This window comes from Microcebus murinus, chromosome 5 (assembly GCF_040939455.1).
Source record: "Microcebus murinus isolate Inina chromosome 5, M.murinus_Inina_mat1.0, whole genome shotgun sequence".
Lineage (NCBI taxonomy): Eukaryota > Metazoa > Chordata > Mammalia > Primates > Cheirogaleidae > Microcebus > Microcebus murinus.
In genome coordinates, this window is record NC_134108.1 from 41284421 (window position 1) to 41300506 (window position 16086).

A 16086-nucleotide genomic window follows, 5' to 3' on the forward strand; every position below is an offset into this window, starting at 1 on the left:
TTGGTTTTAAAAAATCACCTTTACCTTATAAAGTGAAAACTAATAAATGTATTTAATTCATTTATGTTTTCTTCAGTTAGCAGTTTAACAATATATTTGTGAATTGTAATTCCCATATTTAAACTGATATGTATCACTGCAAAAAAAAGCAATATATCAATTTTAAGTCTTTAAGATTTAACAGCCACATTAAATTATTATATCTTACTAATTATTTAATAAGCTGGCACAGTATCAAGGACAACTTTCTAGTAAAAAAAAAATAATTGTAGATTACTAATCAGGCGTATCTTAGTTAATGAGGCTTTATTGACATAGGTTCGCATTTGTTGAAATTTAAATTGTATGGTGGTCCTAAAGGGATGTGCTTCATTTAATCCAGCAGATGCTTCCCTGAAAATTACTATATAAATGATATTTAAGTAAGTAGGATGATATTTTGAACTTCTTAGACCAATTTATCTTACAGTGGAACTGGAAAAAGAATCATTTTGAAAAGCCAGGCATCATATTCCTGTTTTCTATTTTTCTAATTTGTTGTTTTATATATTAGATTTACTTAAATCGTCACAGTTGCAAATTCTAATTCTTAATTCTTTAATTTTGGAGTAGTTATTTATAAGTTTTAATTTTTAAATGCTTATATAAGAGTGAACTAGGCCCACCTCACTTTCTTCATGGGTAACTAAAATGTGTAGCAGCAGCTGCTTCTGTGTCCTTAAATGGAGATGATCTTGGCTCCTTCCAAAGAAAGATAAAATCCTTCTCTCAAGCAAATCTTTTGTTATTTAAAGAATCAGCTAAAACTAACTAAAAAACAGTATTTTAGCAAAGACCCTCTGTGAACATTACTAAGGGAAAATTTATAACTTAAAAGTAAACCCCAAATTAAGGAAATTGCATGAATAATGTTTTATACTTTGCTTAGTGCTCTACAACCATTTTTATTTCAATCCTTACATAATGAGAATTTCTTATGATTATCAGTTGCCAATGACTAACAATATGAAACCTAGAAATCTAAAGAAGTTTATAGTCATTTGTCAAAGAACATAGCTGCTAAAGGACAGGCTGAGGCTTCAATTCCAGATCTGTTTAGTTATAATTTTTGATATATTGGCTTATTGTGGGGAAAAAAATCATAATTTGGATATACCTTTCATAGAGTAACATATATTAACTAAGAAATTTTAAAGATAGAATAGAAGAATTATTGAAGACTTACTATTTTTAGAAAGTCTCTGTTAATTTTGTCTGCCAGTTACACATTCATTTGAAAATGAAGTTTAGGGGATATAGGTCATTGTTCTGAGAACTTTTTGTTCTAAGAAAATAGAATTAGTGATACTTAGCTGGATAAACTCAGAAACTGCTATAGTTTAAAATATATAGAAGAAAATAGTCCCTAGTTATCTAATATGTTTACAAGTTTACCTAATAAGCTGGCCTTCCAACTTTTGTCTGCCTCATTCTAAAATTTACACAGTATACCATTTGTCTTCCATGCTGTCCCACCAATAGATTTATGGCATATTTGTATTATGCCATACATAATGGCATATTGTATGGCATATTTGTATTTGAATTTCTTATTTTCCATGTGGTTTTTCTGTTTAATATTAGGGGAGTAGAGCCAGTTAGCATTTAAGGAATTACCTGTTTTCATCTTGTGGTGGCGAGTATGGAGATGTGGAATTTTTATACATGTTACAAATGTTTGGCATAGTACTTTTTGTACGTTGTGGCTTCACAAGGGCCGGTGTTAAAACTGCTCCCATGTCTAAGCACAGAGTACTGTCTACGTTTCAGTTTGTCCTGGTGGGGAATAAAAGGGATAATTGGTTCTAGTCACAGGTGTAGTTATTATGGGCACTTTAAGGTTTGGAGCACTTACAAGGCTGTGGCAGAAACAGATATTTCTTGGATACCACGTGTTAAACCATATCTGTGAAATACTCAATCTCAATGTGCTTAACATTAGACTACAATTGCAGAAGTGTTCCTTTAGACAAAGTTGTGACCCAGTTTACTCTGGATAAAGGCAAAAATGGTTCACATTCCATTATTTGTAAAGTTATGGTTTGCTTTCTTTTTTTTTTTCTGCATTCATTTTATTTGTATTTAAATATTTTAGGCATCTTAAGAACAAGTGTGTGTAAAAGTAAAAAGATGCAGTACAAATGAATTACTTGATATCTGTATATCAAGTGGAGATGTATCAAGCAGATCAGTAAAACAAAAATTAAAAAACCCACATATTTAAGTTTTAGGGTTTTTGCTTTTGTGATTTTTTTTTGATACTTGCCTAATATGCATTTAATGTGAAAATAGATATCAGGGAAATAACTTGAGATGATGGCTAGCTCTGTTTATAGTCTTAGGAAAATGTTATGAACAATCCAAGCATAATTGTTAAGAACATGTATTAAGTTTATGTAAGTGAAATAAAAGTTTTATGAATGGGGGAAAAAGCATACATAGGCATATGCACACCTTAGAAGGATACAAACAACTGTGACATAGTTGGAAAATGAAGTCAGAAATTTACCTTTTAAATTTGTACAAGTGTGGGGAGCTTCTATGTTCACCCTTTTCCTTTGGGGTAGCTGCTGCTGTTATACTAATAATTATTCCATATGTAACTCTAGGAAGTGTTGCATTTGATTATAGTTTTAACCTGATGTTGAAACAAAAAGTTGTTTAATAAGAACATTCATGAGTTACAATATAATTAGTAAAGTGTTCTTAAACAATTCCTTAGCTAGAAGCCGGAAAAGTTTTTAGAGGTGCTTTGTTAGAATCTTATGTGGAGTCACACTATAGTTTGTATCCATTTTTGACCATGTGACCTTATACAAATAACCTCTCTAAACTGACTGATCTGTGGAATGGTATTGTGAGAGTTTAATGACATGAAGTGTGTGTAGTGATTATCAGGGATGCTGCAACACATTTAGTGTTTTTTTAAAACTGATATTTATTGATTAAAATTTTTTTTTAAATTTCATAATATTACAGGGGCACAAATGTTTAGCTTTCATATATTGCCTTTGCCCTGCCTGAGTCAGAGCTACAAGTGTGCCCATCCCCCAAACAGTGTGCACCATACCCATTAGGTATGAGTATAACCGTCCCCTCTTCCCCCTCTCACCTGCCTGACACCCCATGAATGTTACTACCATATGTGCATATAAGTGTTGATCAGTTAGTACCAATTTGATGGTGAGTACATATGGTGCTTGTTTTTCCATTCCTGTGATAGTAGAATGGGCTGTAGCTCCATTTATGATAATAAGTTTATTTAGTGTTAGTACTTACTCTCTCTTTTCCTTTAGAAGATGAATTCTTAACCTACCATCCATGGGTAGAGTTGAAGGGTCTTTGAACTTGGATAAAGGAAAACAATTACATCTTTATTTTTACTAAGCTCTAAATGAAATTTAGTATTTCTCCAGTTTTGACTGAATTTGGGATTTGTTTCTTTGTTTTTCTTTTTATAATTTTGTGGCATTTTAAAATGTGTTCCTCAAAAGTATTTTTTATTAACTTTATGTAGAGGATATCATGAAGTATGTAATCTTTTACATTGCGTATTATATAAACTCCAATTTTTAGTGATATGTCAGGGGCAAAGATTTTCTGCAAACTTTTTTTGACAAAAAGTTAATTTAAGTGGTGACTAAATTAAAGTATTTTAATATTTAGACAGATATATAATAAAATGTAAGCTTTGAATTTTTTTTTTTTTTTTTTTTTTTTTTTTTGAGGCAGAGTCTCTCTCTGTTGTCCTGTGTAGAGTGCAGTGACATCATCATAGCTCACTGCAACCTGAAACTCCTGGGCTCAAGCAGTCCTGCTGCCTCAGCCTCCCGAGTAGCTGGGACTACAAACATGTGGCACCACACTCAGTTAACTTTTTTATTTTATTATAGTAGGGATGGGGTCTTGCTTCTTGCTCAGGCTGGTCTTGAACTTCTGAGCTCCAGCAGTCCTCCCACCTTGGCCTCCCAGAGTGCTAGGATACAGGTGTGAGCCATTGCACTTGGCCTTGAATGAATAGGAAGGTTTTTGGTTGTTTTTTTTTTTTCAAAGGTTAGCCCTCCTAGACACACAGAAGGAACATTCATTTTACTGAAATCTTGAAGGTACTTGAGGGTTTGAGAATTATTGCCTTAAATTTTAAAGCTTCTTAAGGAAAGATTTGTTGAATAAACATCTAAACAAAAATGAGAATGAGAATAGTGATCTGAGTGAGACTGAGAGGATGGGAATTTCCTCCCTAGGGCAGTCAGGAAGAGAAAATAGGAGTTACTCACCAATACTAAAGTAACCTGTAAACCTTAAGTTCTTTTCAGGGGAGATAGGTTCACTTTTAGAGCTAATTTTCCAGTTACCTTAAGGCCCAAATATTTTTTCATAAATGTCTGAATTCTAGACAGAATCTCTTTCCTTATTAAATATCCCAATTAGAGATGGAGAAGAATATTGACATCAAGAGACCAGACAGATTAAGAAAAGGGCTCAAGTAGATTTGTACAGTTTTTGGAAATTTTATGAAACACATTCTAAGTGATAGAAATGCTATAGCATGCTATGTGGCTTCAAGGAATTTGTTGTTTATTGGTATACAAGTAATATGGAAATGAAATATTTAACATTTAGAAGTTCAGAATGAGTGTAAGATAACACCAGAACAAGGAAATTCAGAATTGATAGTCAGATGAACACATACAGTAAAAAGCAGTGTGACTTCTAAGAAAACTACATCATTTTATACAAAGGAAGCTGATAGAACCAAAGCCAAAATAAGAAAGGGCAACACCACAAAATAAATTTAACAGCAACAAAAACTATCCTTCAGGCCTCTAGATGCTTGCTTTAATTTCTATAGACTATGATGCTGTTCCATTGTTAAGATGGTTCCATTAAACCGAAGTTCAATGGTTGTTGTATAGTAATTTTAGTGTTACCCTGCACACATTGAATTCATTATCTTTGGACTCGATACCTCAGTCCTTGAGCCCCTTGCATTCCCAGGCTTTGTTGTGGCACTATTACTTACTTTGCTACAAAATGGAAATTTGAGGTTCATCCTTTATTAGTCTTCTGCCAGATTTCCTATACATTAAGAAATCAAATGCAAATTACCAAATATAAATCTTTGTTCTCATAGATTCATCAGCTCTCTGAACTTTTGTAGAAGTGTATATATTAACTAGTTTTCTATCTTTTGCTGTGATGCTTTCCTACTCAGTCTTCACCCTGCAATCCAAGTTGGCTTTCTCAAGTGCAAATTTTATTGTCACTCATATGCTGAGAACTTTTCATTCTCCTTCAGGATTAAAACTCATACTTTTACAGCATTACATAAAAGCTCTTTCCTGATCTGGCCATTGTCATCTATTCCCACTGTAACAGTTTGACAACTCTGCCGTTATGTTTTATTTCTTATATCTGAAATCTTTTCCACTTTCTTGTTCTTTTGGAACTCTTTCATTATTCTGAAATAGGTAGGGAGCTCTGTTTTGTTTGTCCTTGGTTATTAATTATATAAGTAATGAGTATCTCTTATAACTCAGAAAAGTCAGATAAATCAGAAATTGGAAGGGGACTTTATGTATTTTTAAATGTGGATTTATTTTCTTTGCCATAAACTTCATGAATAGACACTGATCATTCTTCTCTTCTTGTCTCGTCTCGTCTTCTCTTGTCTTCTCTTCTTTCTGTCTTTCTGTCTGTCTGTCTGTCTTTTTTTTGAGACAGAGTCTTGCTCTGTTGCCCTGGCTAGTGCAGATTAGTCAGTTTCCCTGGATCTGACAAAAATGAGGCTAGACCTCAAGGGCCTGAAAGACTGATTTTTATTCAAACCTAAGTTTGTGTACTGATCTTTGAACTATAATTTTTAAAGTATAGATATTTTCTGCTATTACTTGTGTCATTGCTATGAAAATGGTAATAGAGATTTTAAGTACAGATAATTTGTGGGAGGGTAACCTGTAGAAATCTCCAAATTTTTAAGTCAGTTGGTATTTAACAAACATTGTCAGGTGTTATGCTGAGTATCAAGGGGTACAAAATAATAAGACCCAATTTATCATGATACAGACTAAACTGGGAAAGGAACCACTGCCATAATTACTATTACAGTATGCTAATTAAATACCTGTCTGTGCTGTTGGAAATAGTTTTGGATTTTTTTTGAAGGCTGAGAAACATACCTAGGGAATTCTAGCTATTTATCCTCTTTTTGCGTGCTATGGGCCAGGCGATGAACTAGACTGTGGGTATTAAAAAAACAAATTAGTGTCAGCAATCAACCTGCTCCTGTTTTATGTTCTAAACATATATAGAGAGCTCTCTAAACTTCACTCAACAATTTCACCCTGAGAAGATTTTCCATTTTTGACTCTTTAGGCATTTTTTTTTTTTTTTTTTTTTTTTTTTTTTTTTGAGACAGAGTCTCACTTTGTTGTCCAGGCTAGAGTGAGTGCCGTGGCGTCAGCCTAGCTCACAGCAACCTCAATCTCCTGGGCTTGAGCGATCCTTCTGCCTCAGCCTCCCGAGTAGCTGGGACTACAGGCATGCGCCACCATGCCCGGCTAATTTTTTTTTTTTTTTATATATATATCAGTTGGCCAATTAATTTCTTTCTATTTATAGTAGAGACGGGGTCTCGCTCTTGCTCAGGCTGGTTTTGAACTCCTGACCTTGAGCAATCCGCCCGCCTCGGCCTCCCAAGAGCTAGGATTACAGGCGTGAGCCACAGCGCCCGGCCTAGGCATTTTTTAAATGGTATTTTTAAGATATAATAGAAGAAACATTGATGACCTATGTATAACTGCACTGATAGAAAAGAAAAAAGGAGAATGTAAATGGTAAGCAAAGTCAGATAACCCCAACTGATAGAAAGTAAACGCCTATTCCCTCTCTCCCCTCAAGATAACCACCACTAATATTAATAATTTCTTTTATATACTTTTAGAAAAATTCTTAGATATATTTTTAAATAATGTAGGTAGTACTTTTGTCCCAGAACGTATTTGTAGTCATGTATCACTTATCAGTGGGGATATGTTCTGAGAAATGTCTTTTTAGGCAATTTTGTCATTGTACAAACATCATAGAGCATACTTATGCAAACCTAGATGGTATACCCTACTACACACCTAGGCTATATAGTATTTGCTTCTAGTTACAAACCTATACACATGCTAATGTACTGAATACTGTAGACAGTTGTAATGCAATTGCATTTGTGTATTGAAACATAGAAAAGGCACAAAAATATGGTATTATAATCCTATGGGATCACAATTGTATATGCCATCCATTATTGACCAAAACATTGTTATGCAGTATATAACCATTATTATAGATTTTCGTTTCATCTCTGATAGTAAAATATGATAAAATATTTGATAAAACACATTTTGGTAATCTGATTTTTAAAATACATGAAATATGTTAGTATTTGTGCTATAGCTCTGTTTTAGTAGAAGCTTGTTTTATAGTCTAGTACATTTGTTATTCATAATCTTGGGCAGGATCCAAAATAGAGCCACATTTTATTAAATACCTCATTTTGATAAGCTTCTTTTTATTTCCATTTCATAATTATATATTGTGTGAATTGTCAGTTATACTCTTAATTTTTTCCCAGTTTGGTTGCTAGTAGTAACTGTCTTATCTGTTAATTACAAAGGATTGATTCATTAACTTTTACTCTGTGTGTGTGTATTTGTGTGTGTGTGCACACATGTATTTAATTCAAAATATTTTTTGTAGAGTTAGAGGTTTCACTTTGTTGCTGAGTCTGGTCTTGAACTCCTGGCCTCAAGCAATCCTCCCACCTTGGCCTCCCAAAGCATAGGATTATAGGAGCCACCGTGCCTGGCCTTACTGTTAATATATTTATCTTAAGTTTAAAAAAGCAAATTATAGCAACAAAAGGTTTGGGAAGGCTGTAATCTGTTTTATAAGTAAAATTCATGATTAAGTTTAGTTTGAAGACTTGAGCTTCATTTGTTTTATTTAACCTTCTAATTGACTTGCTTAAAGAAAGTGATTTACTTCTCAATTTTGGATATACCATTTCTGCCCTTCACTTTTACATTATGACTGTATTGGGATCATGTTTCATGCATGGTTCATATCTTTGCATTTTTTTTTTAAACATGATAATGCTAACACAGACAGGAACCATGTTGTTCTTTGAGAAAAAAGATGTTCTTTCTTCTAAAAGAAAAGAATAGTAATTTGGTTGTTTAGGATGGTGGAAATCAGAAGTACTTTTAGTGTACTCTTTATCTTCATGAATGTGTATTTTTAAGATATAAAATACAGACGTATATTCCTGTCAGTTTCTTTTTAACATTTTTTTCCTAGGGTTTTTTACCCGTGACATAACTCAATATACTTGAATTGTTATTTCAGTAAATCATATTAGGATGGCAAGGAGAACATTATAGAGTTAGTAATAAAAACAAATTGAAACAATAATGAGATTATTAAAACTTCCTTTTATTAATATAATTTAAATTTTGACAGTCAAGATGCAGAGTTTAATTGATAATGGGTCACTCTGAGGAAGGGGTTACTGATAGAATTTTGTTTTTTTTGTTTGTTTTTTTGGTTAAAGAAAATCAATATGTGGTAATGTACTCTAAAATAATTATGTAGGCTTAGTTAAAATATAGATCTTAAATGCACAGTTCTTTTAGTTAAAGAAAATCAATATGTAGTAATGTACTCTAAAATAATTATGTAGGCTTAGTTAAAATATAGATCTTAAATGCACAGTTCTTTTAGTAATAATCCATATTTTTTCCTTCTCTTAATTAATAAAAGCTCTTTAAATTCTGTGTTATTTGTAGTTTATTTCATCTTCACTGTTGAGCTTTGTGAATTTATTTATGTTTGGGTGCAGTATCTTGATTCTTTTACCTAAAAGCACTTGTAGAATATCTCTTCAGATAGACTATTCCAGGAAACAGAAGAAGATTTGCTGTGTTATTTGACATGTTGTGAGTGATGAATGAGCTCAGGGACAAAGGCAAATGAAGGGGAGAGATAACAAACTTGAAGAACTGCAGAGGTTGTATTCCAGTTAAGTGTGGTAGCATTGGATTATCTAAATTTAACAGTATTTGTCCAAGCCAAAGAATTGTGAGCTATTTTCAGCTGCACTATAGTAAACTTTTATTAGAAGCATGTTTGGCATTAACCAACATATTTTGGAAACTTTTCATAGCATCTGGGTCTCATCTAAGTAGCATGTATTTGGGATTGTTGTAGATGCCCACTATCCATATTCAGTTTTGAGTGTGGAATTTGCTATTCCCAGTGAGAGGTACCTATAAGTATCTTATGGGTCGATACCTTTATATGGTTATATTTTATATGCAGAAGACTTATTCTTCCTTGGCTAGTAAACTATTTTCTTCTCTAACCACCAAAGAACAATATATGTTGTACATTTTTAGATAAAACATCTAAAGGGGGTATTCCCTTCCTGACCAAATATGTATGAACAATTTTTACATGTAAAAGTGTCTTTGTTTCACCTTGACATATTTTAAAATGTTACTTTGATGACATACTTTCTGTTTCTTCAGATTAATTCACATAGCTACAAGCCTTTATAATTACCTTTTACATTTCATGTTCATATCTAGTTAAAGTTTTATTCATAAGCTATAAATATAAATTATACATTCATAAGTTTAAATTATGTTCTCCTTGATTACTTATGTTGGATACAGTCAAGTAGAAACATGACTAACTACTTGAAATTCTAAGTAAAACAGCATAACAACAGAGTAATTTTCTCTTACCAATATGTGAATTTTGATATATATTTTTCTATCAAAACAAGTATCTAGGTTTTCTAAGATACAGTCAAAATGTGTTTTTTACTGCCAGTATATAACTGCCACATTAATGGTATGCATCTCATGGCTTGTTATGATTTTATTGAATAGATACTACTTAGGATAAAATGTGCTACTGATGGGATATAGGGGAGAAGTTATTTGAATACAAAATACTTTTCTCTTTTCCATATTAGGAAGCAAGATTGTCCTCTGCCTTAATAGAGGTTTCTTTGTTCTGCTAGAGTATTGACAGCTCTTAAGTACAACCCAGCTTGTAGGTTGTTATCAACTCTGTTCTTGTACTCTTGGTGTAGGGTATTTACTTTATCAGCCATTTTCCTGTGGGATAGTACCAAAGTGATGAAGAGATAGGAACTTATAGCCAGGACAGTGCATTCTGTCATCTACAGTGTTGAATGGGATATGTGTAAATATTCACCTGGAATTACTTGTAGAAAAATCAATTTAATTGATATTATTTACAAACAAAATACACTCATTTTTAATAGGATCATTGAGGTGTGATTTACATATAGTGGAATTTAACCTCTGAAATATGAAAGGTTAAATGTACATAAAATATTATAGTTTGAGTTTTTGAAAAATGTATACAGTAGTTGGCTATTATCTGTGGGAGATACGTTCCAAGACCCCCAGTGAATGCCTAAAATTGGGGATAGTACCAAACTCTCATACTGTTTTTTCCTATACAAATATACCTATGATAAAGCTCAATTTATAAAGTAGGCACACCCAGAAATTAGCAATAATTAATAATAAAATAGAACAATTATAACACTATGTAAGCATTGCTACTGTTGCATTTGGGGCCATTATTAAGTAAAATAAAGGTTACTGGAATACAAGCACTGAACTACCAAGACAGTTGATCTGATACTGAAGGTGGCTACTAAGTGGATAATGGGCCATTAGCTTACACAGTGTGGATATGCTGGAAAAAGGGATGATTTATGTCTTGGATGTGACAGAACGGGATGGTGCAGGACTCATCATGCTGTTCAGAATGGCATACAATTTAAAATTTATGAATTGTTTATTTTGGAATTTTCCATTTAATATTTTTTGGCCACAGTAGACCATGGTAACTGAAACTGTGGAAAAAGAAACTGCGGATGAGGGGGAACTACTGTATAGTCATGTTATGACAACAGAGGTGTTGCTTTGAGTTTATGTTCTAGCTTCTAAAGATGGGAGCTTAGATTGAGACCATTCCCTTTTTCTAATTAACTACTTAGGACTTTAAATTTTCCTCTCAGTACTGCTTTATCTGTATCCCACAAATTTTGATATTTTCATTTTCTTTCAACTAATGTATTATTTAGAAGTGTGTTATTTAATTTCAGTGATACCAGAAAATGGTGGTATTTTAATTTGAATTTCTGTATCTGCATTAAGATGCATTATTGTTTTAAATATGGTAATTTATAACATGCTTCATTATTATTCAAGCCCTACTTCATTAGCTTTCTCAAAATTTTTCTTATTTTACTGCTTTATTTTTTCTTTAGATTTAGGAAAAAACTACCTATAAAATCAATAACTCATTTTAGGAGTAGACTTTTTTCCCCTTAGTTCTTCCCATGATTATTCAGATAGTCTGTCTCAAGACTTAATTTTGGTAATTGATATTTTCTTAGAAAGTTGTTTATGTAAATTTTTAGATTTATTGATAGATATTGCAATACAATTTTAAAGTGCTCTTTGAATAACTAGTTTTAAATACATAGTCTCTTAATAAATGTATATATATACAGACATGTATAGTATCTTGCAGCTATTCAACTTTGTTGTGAACGCTGTCAGGCCATATGTAAAAGAATGAGTGTGGATGTATTCCAGTAAACTTTATGTATCACAAAATATTTTTCTTTCAATTGTTTTCAACTGTTTAAAAATATTAAATCTGTTTTTTGTTTGCATGCCATGAAAGCACAGACAGTGAACTGGACTTTTGAATCCCTGCTCTACTTGATCTTTCTATCTCAGAAAGCTCACTGGAGCTTGAATGGCTGTTGAGGGACTCTTCCTACCTGTGAGATTTTATACTATTTTTTTTGAGACAGAGTCTCGCTTTGTTGTCCAGGCTAGAGTGAGTGCCGTGGCGTCAGCCTCGCTCACAGCAACCTCAAACTCCTGGGCTTGAGCGATCCTTCTGCCTCAGCCTCCCGAGTAGCTGGGACTACAGGCATGCGCCACCATGCCCGGCTAATTTTTTTTTATATATATATCAGTTGGCCAATTAATTTCTTTCTATTTATAGTAGAGACGGGGTCTCGCTCTTGCTCAGGCTGGTTTTGAACTCCTGACCTCGAGCCATCCGCCCGCCTCGGCCTCCCAGAGAGTTAGGATTACAGGCGTGAGCCACTGCGCCCGGCCTATACTATTTAAGAATTAAAGCAAACACTGTTTCAGAACTAGCAGTAACTTCAATAAATAACTAAAGTTAATGCCTCAGGTGGAATTTTAGATCATCAATTTAACCAACCTGTTTTATTATTATTATTATTGTTTCAGTAGATTTAGGGGAGTTACAGGTGGTTTTGTGTTACATGGATGGATTTGTGTGGTGGTGAAGTCAAGGCTTTCAGTGTACCCATCACCCAAATAGTATACATTGTACCTAATAGGTAGTTTTTGATCCCTCACCCTTCTCCCACCATACCCCCTTCATTCTCCCCAAAGTCCCTATACCAGTATGTGTGACCATGCATACCCATCATTCAGCTCCACATATAAGTGAGTACATATGGGTTTTGTTTTTCCATTCTTGAGATACTTCACTTAGGATAATGGATTCCAGTTCCATTGAAGTTGCTATGAAAGCTATTATTTCATTCTTTTTATGGCTGAATGGTGTTTCATGGTGTGTGTGTGTGTGTGTGTGTGTGTGTGTGTGTGTGTGTGTGTGTATAATACACCCCACATTTTCTTTATTCACTTATTAGTTGATGGGCATATCTTTGCAATTATGAATTGTGCTGTGATTAACATATGAGTTCACATATTTTTTTGTTATAATAACTTCTTTTTCTTTGTGTGGATACCCAGTAGTGGGATTGCTGGATCAAATGGTAGGTCAACTTTTAGTTCCTTGAGGAATCTCCATGTTGTGTTCCATGGAGGTTGTACTAATTTACATTCCCACCAGAAGTGAATATGTAATTTCTTTTCACCCCATCTCACATCTATTATTTACTGACATTTTAAAATGGCCGTTCTGACAGGGGTAATGTGGTATCTCATTGTGGTTTTAATTTACACTTCCCTGATGATCAGTGATGTTGAGCAATTTTTCATATGTTTGTCATTTGTGTCTCATCTTCAGAAAAATGTTCATGTCTTTTGCCACTTTTTAATGGGATTTTTTTAAATTGCTGATTTATTTGTGTTCCTTGTAGATTCTGGGTATTAGTCCTTTGTCAGATGTATAGTTTGTGAGTATTTTCTCCCATTCTCTAGGTTGCCTATTTACTCTGTTGATTATCTCTTTACTGTGTAGAAACTTTTTAGTTTAATTAACTTACATCTGTTTGTTTTGTTTTTGTTGTATTTGCTTTTGGGGTCTTGGTCATAAATTCTTTGCCTAGGCCAATGTCTAGAAGAGTTTTTTGTACATTTTCTTCTATAATTTTTATGTTATCAGGGTTTACATTTAAGTCTTAATCCATCTTGAGTTTATTTTTGTGTATGGTGAGAGATAGAGACCCAGTTTCATTCTTCTTCATGTGGCTCTCCAATTTTCCCAGCACCATTTATTGATTAATGGGGTCCTTTCCCAGTATATGTTTTTGTCTGGTTTGTTGAAGATCAGTTGGTTGTCCATATTTTATTTCTGGGTTGTCTATTTTGTTCCATTGATCCATGTATCTACTTTTATACAAGTGCTGTGCTATTAATATTTTGGTTACTATAGCCTTGTAGTATAAAGTCAAGTAATGTGATGCTTCAGATTTATTCTTTTTCCTTAGGATTGCTTTGGCGATTCAGGGTCTTTTTTTATTCCATGTGAAATTTAGGACTCTTTTTCTAGTTCTGTGTAAAATGACCTTGGTATTTGGATGGAAATTGTATTGAATCTGTAAATAATTTTAGGTGGTAAGAACATTATAACAATATTCTTCCAATCCATTAGCATTGGATATTTTTCCATCCGTTTGTGTCATCTATGATTTCTTTCATCAGTGTTTTGTAATTCTCCTTGTAGAGATCTTTCGCCTCCTTGCTTAAGTATATTCCTAGCTATTTTATTTTTTTGCATCTATTGTAAGTAATATTGAGTTCTTGATTCTCAACTTGATTGTTAATGGTGTATGGAAATGCAACTGATTTTTGTACATTAATTATTTGACCTGAAACTTTACTGAATCTATTTGTCAATTCCAGGAGTCTTTTGGAGGAATCTTTAGTGTTTTCTAGATATAAGATCATATTGTTGGCAAACAGGGATAGTTTGACTTCCTCATTCTTGATTTGGATACTTTTTATTTCATTCTTTTGTTCAATTGCTCTGGCTAGAGGTTCCAGTACTATGTTGATTAGAAGTGGTTAAAGTGGACCACCCTTGTCTTGTTCCAGTTCTTAGGGGGAGTGCTTTCAACTTTACTCCATTCAGTATGATGTTGGCTATGGGTTTGTCATATGTGGCTTTTATTATTTTGAGCTATGTTCCTCTATGCCTAATTAAGAGTTTTTATCCTAAAGCAGTGCTGGATTTTACCGAATGCTTTTTCTGCATATGCTGAGATGATCATATGGTTTTTGTTTTTAGTTCTATTTATGTGGTGAATCACATTTATTCATTTGTGTATGTTGAGTCATCCTTGCATCATGGGATGAAACCCACTTGATCATGGTAAATTATTTTCTTGATGTACTGTTCCATTCAGTTTGCTGGTATTTTGTTGAAGACTTTTGCATCTGTGTTCATGAGGTATATTGGTCTGTAGTTTTCTCTTATGGTTGTGTCCTTTCCTGGTTTTTGGTATCAGGGTGATACTGCTTCATAGAATTAAGTTAGGGAGGATTCCCTCCTTCCTGATGTTATGTGCCAGTTTTAGTAGAATAGGTACCTGTTCTTTGTAAATCCGTTAGAGACACCTGGTGTCTATGTAGGCAGTATGGCATCTGCTGTCTCAGCTCAGGTCTGTGTCAAAGGGAAGTGACCCTATGCAGGTCGCAGCCCAGTGCCCTGCTCCCAGGAAGCTCTCAGTTGGCCAATGGTAGCAGCGCCTAGGTTCGTCACGGTAGAAGGGCCCTCCAACACATTGGGATCTGGCAGACTGCTACAGGATTGAGAGGAGGAAAAGCAAAACACTCTGACCTACCGTTTCTGCTTGGTTTCAAATCCCTCGGGGGTTGGTCTCTGCCAAAATTTTGTTCCTTCTTATTTTGCTCCATATCTTCCCATGGGATCTCTGGTAAGGGTAGATTCTGTCATCATTCTTTCAGCATTTCATTTGGGCTATGCTTTCTCACCTGAAACTTTTCCTTCTATTTGGGACAATCAAGCAACCAATGTCTTTTGTCAGCTGTCTCTCCCCACCTCCCATACCCCCTGGGTAGTAACACTTTATTTGTTGGGTCACGGAGCATTCTGAGGAGTGGCCTGGGCTGGGGAAAGGACAGTTAGAGGGTTTGGATAGCAGTTAGTTACCAACCATAGTGGAAGTACTTCAGTATTGTAACAACTAACATCTGTACTGGTGCATGTTGACTGATTATTAGCCTTTGTTGTAAATTAGGCAAGGGAAAGAAAGAAATTCAGAGGCAGGATCTCTGACTAAACTACCCTATTATGTGTCATTTACACTCAAAATATCTCTTTATCTGAGAAGATATGTACCCTGTTATTAATATCAACTGTTTCTATCCCTAGTCTACTTATCCTATCTTCCTTATGAAATATCTAATCCTAATATTACTTGACTATCATCTTAATTTATTTGTTTGTTTATTTGTGACAGAGTCTCTGTTGCTCAGGCTGGAGTGCAGTGGCATGATCAGAGCTCACTGTAACCTCAAACTCCTAGGCTCAAGCCATGATCCTGCCTCAGACTCCTGAGTAGCTGGGACTACAGGCACACACCACCATGCCTAGCTAATTTTTGTATTTTTTGTAGAGATAAGTTCTCACTATGTTGCTCAGGCAGGTCTTAAACGCCTGGCCTCAAGTGATCTTCCTGCCTCAGCCTCC

At 34.1% G+C, this 16086-nt stretch overlaps 1 protein-coding gene across 4 annotated transcripts in view; it reads left to right on the plus strand.

The window, feature by feature from the left end:
* The window catches only part of CEP85L (centrosomal protein 85L), a 127145-nt gene that overhangs the window by 50428 nt on the left and 60631 nt on the right, over nucleotides 1-16086 (plus strand). The window lies entirely within an intron of this gene.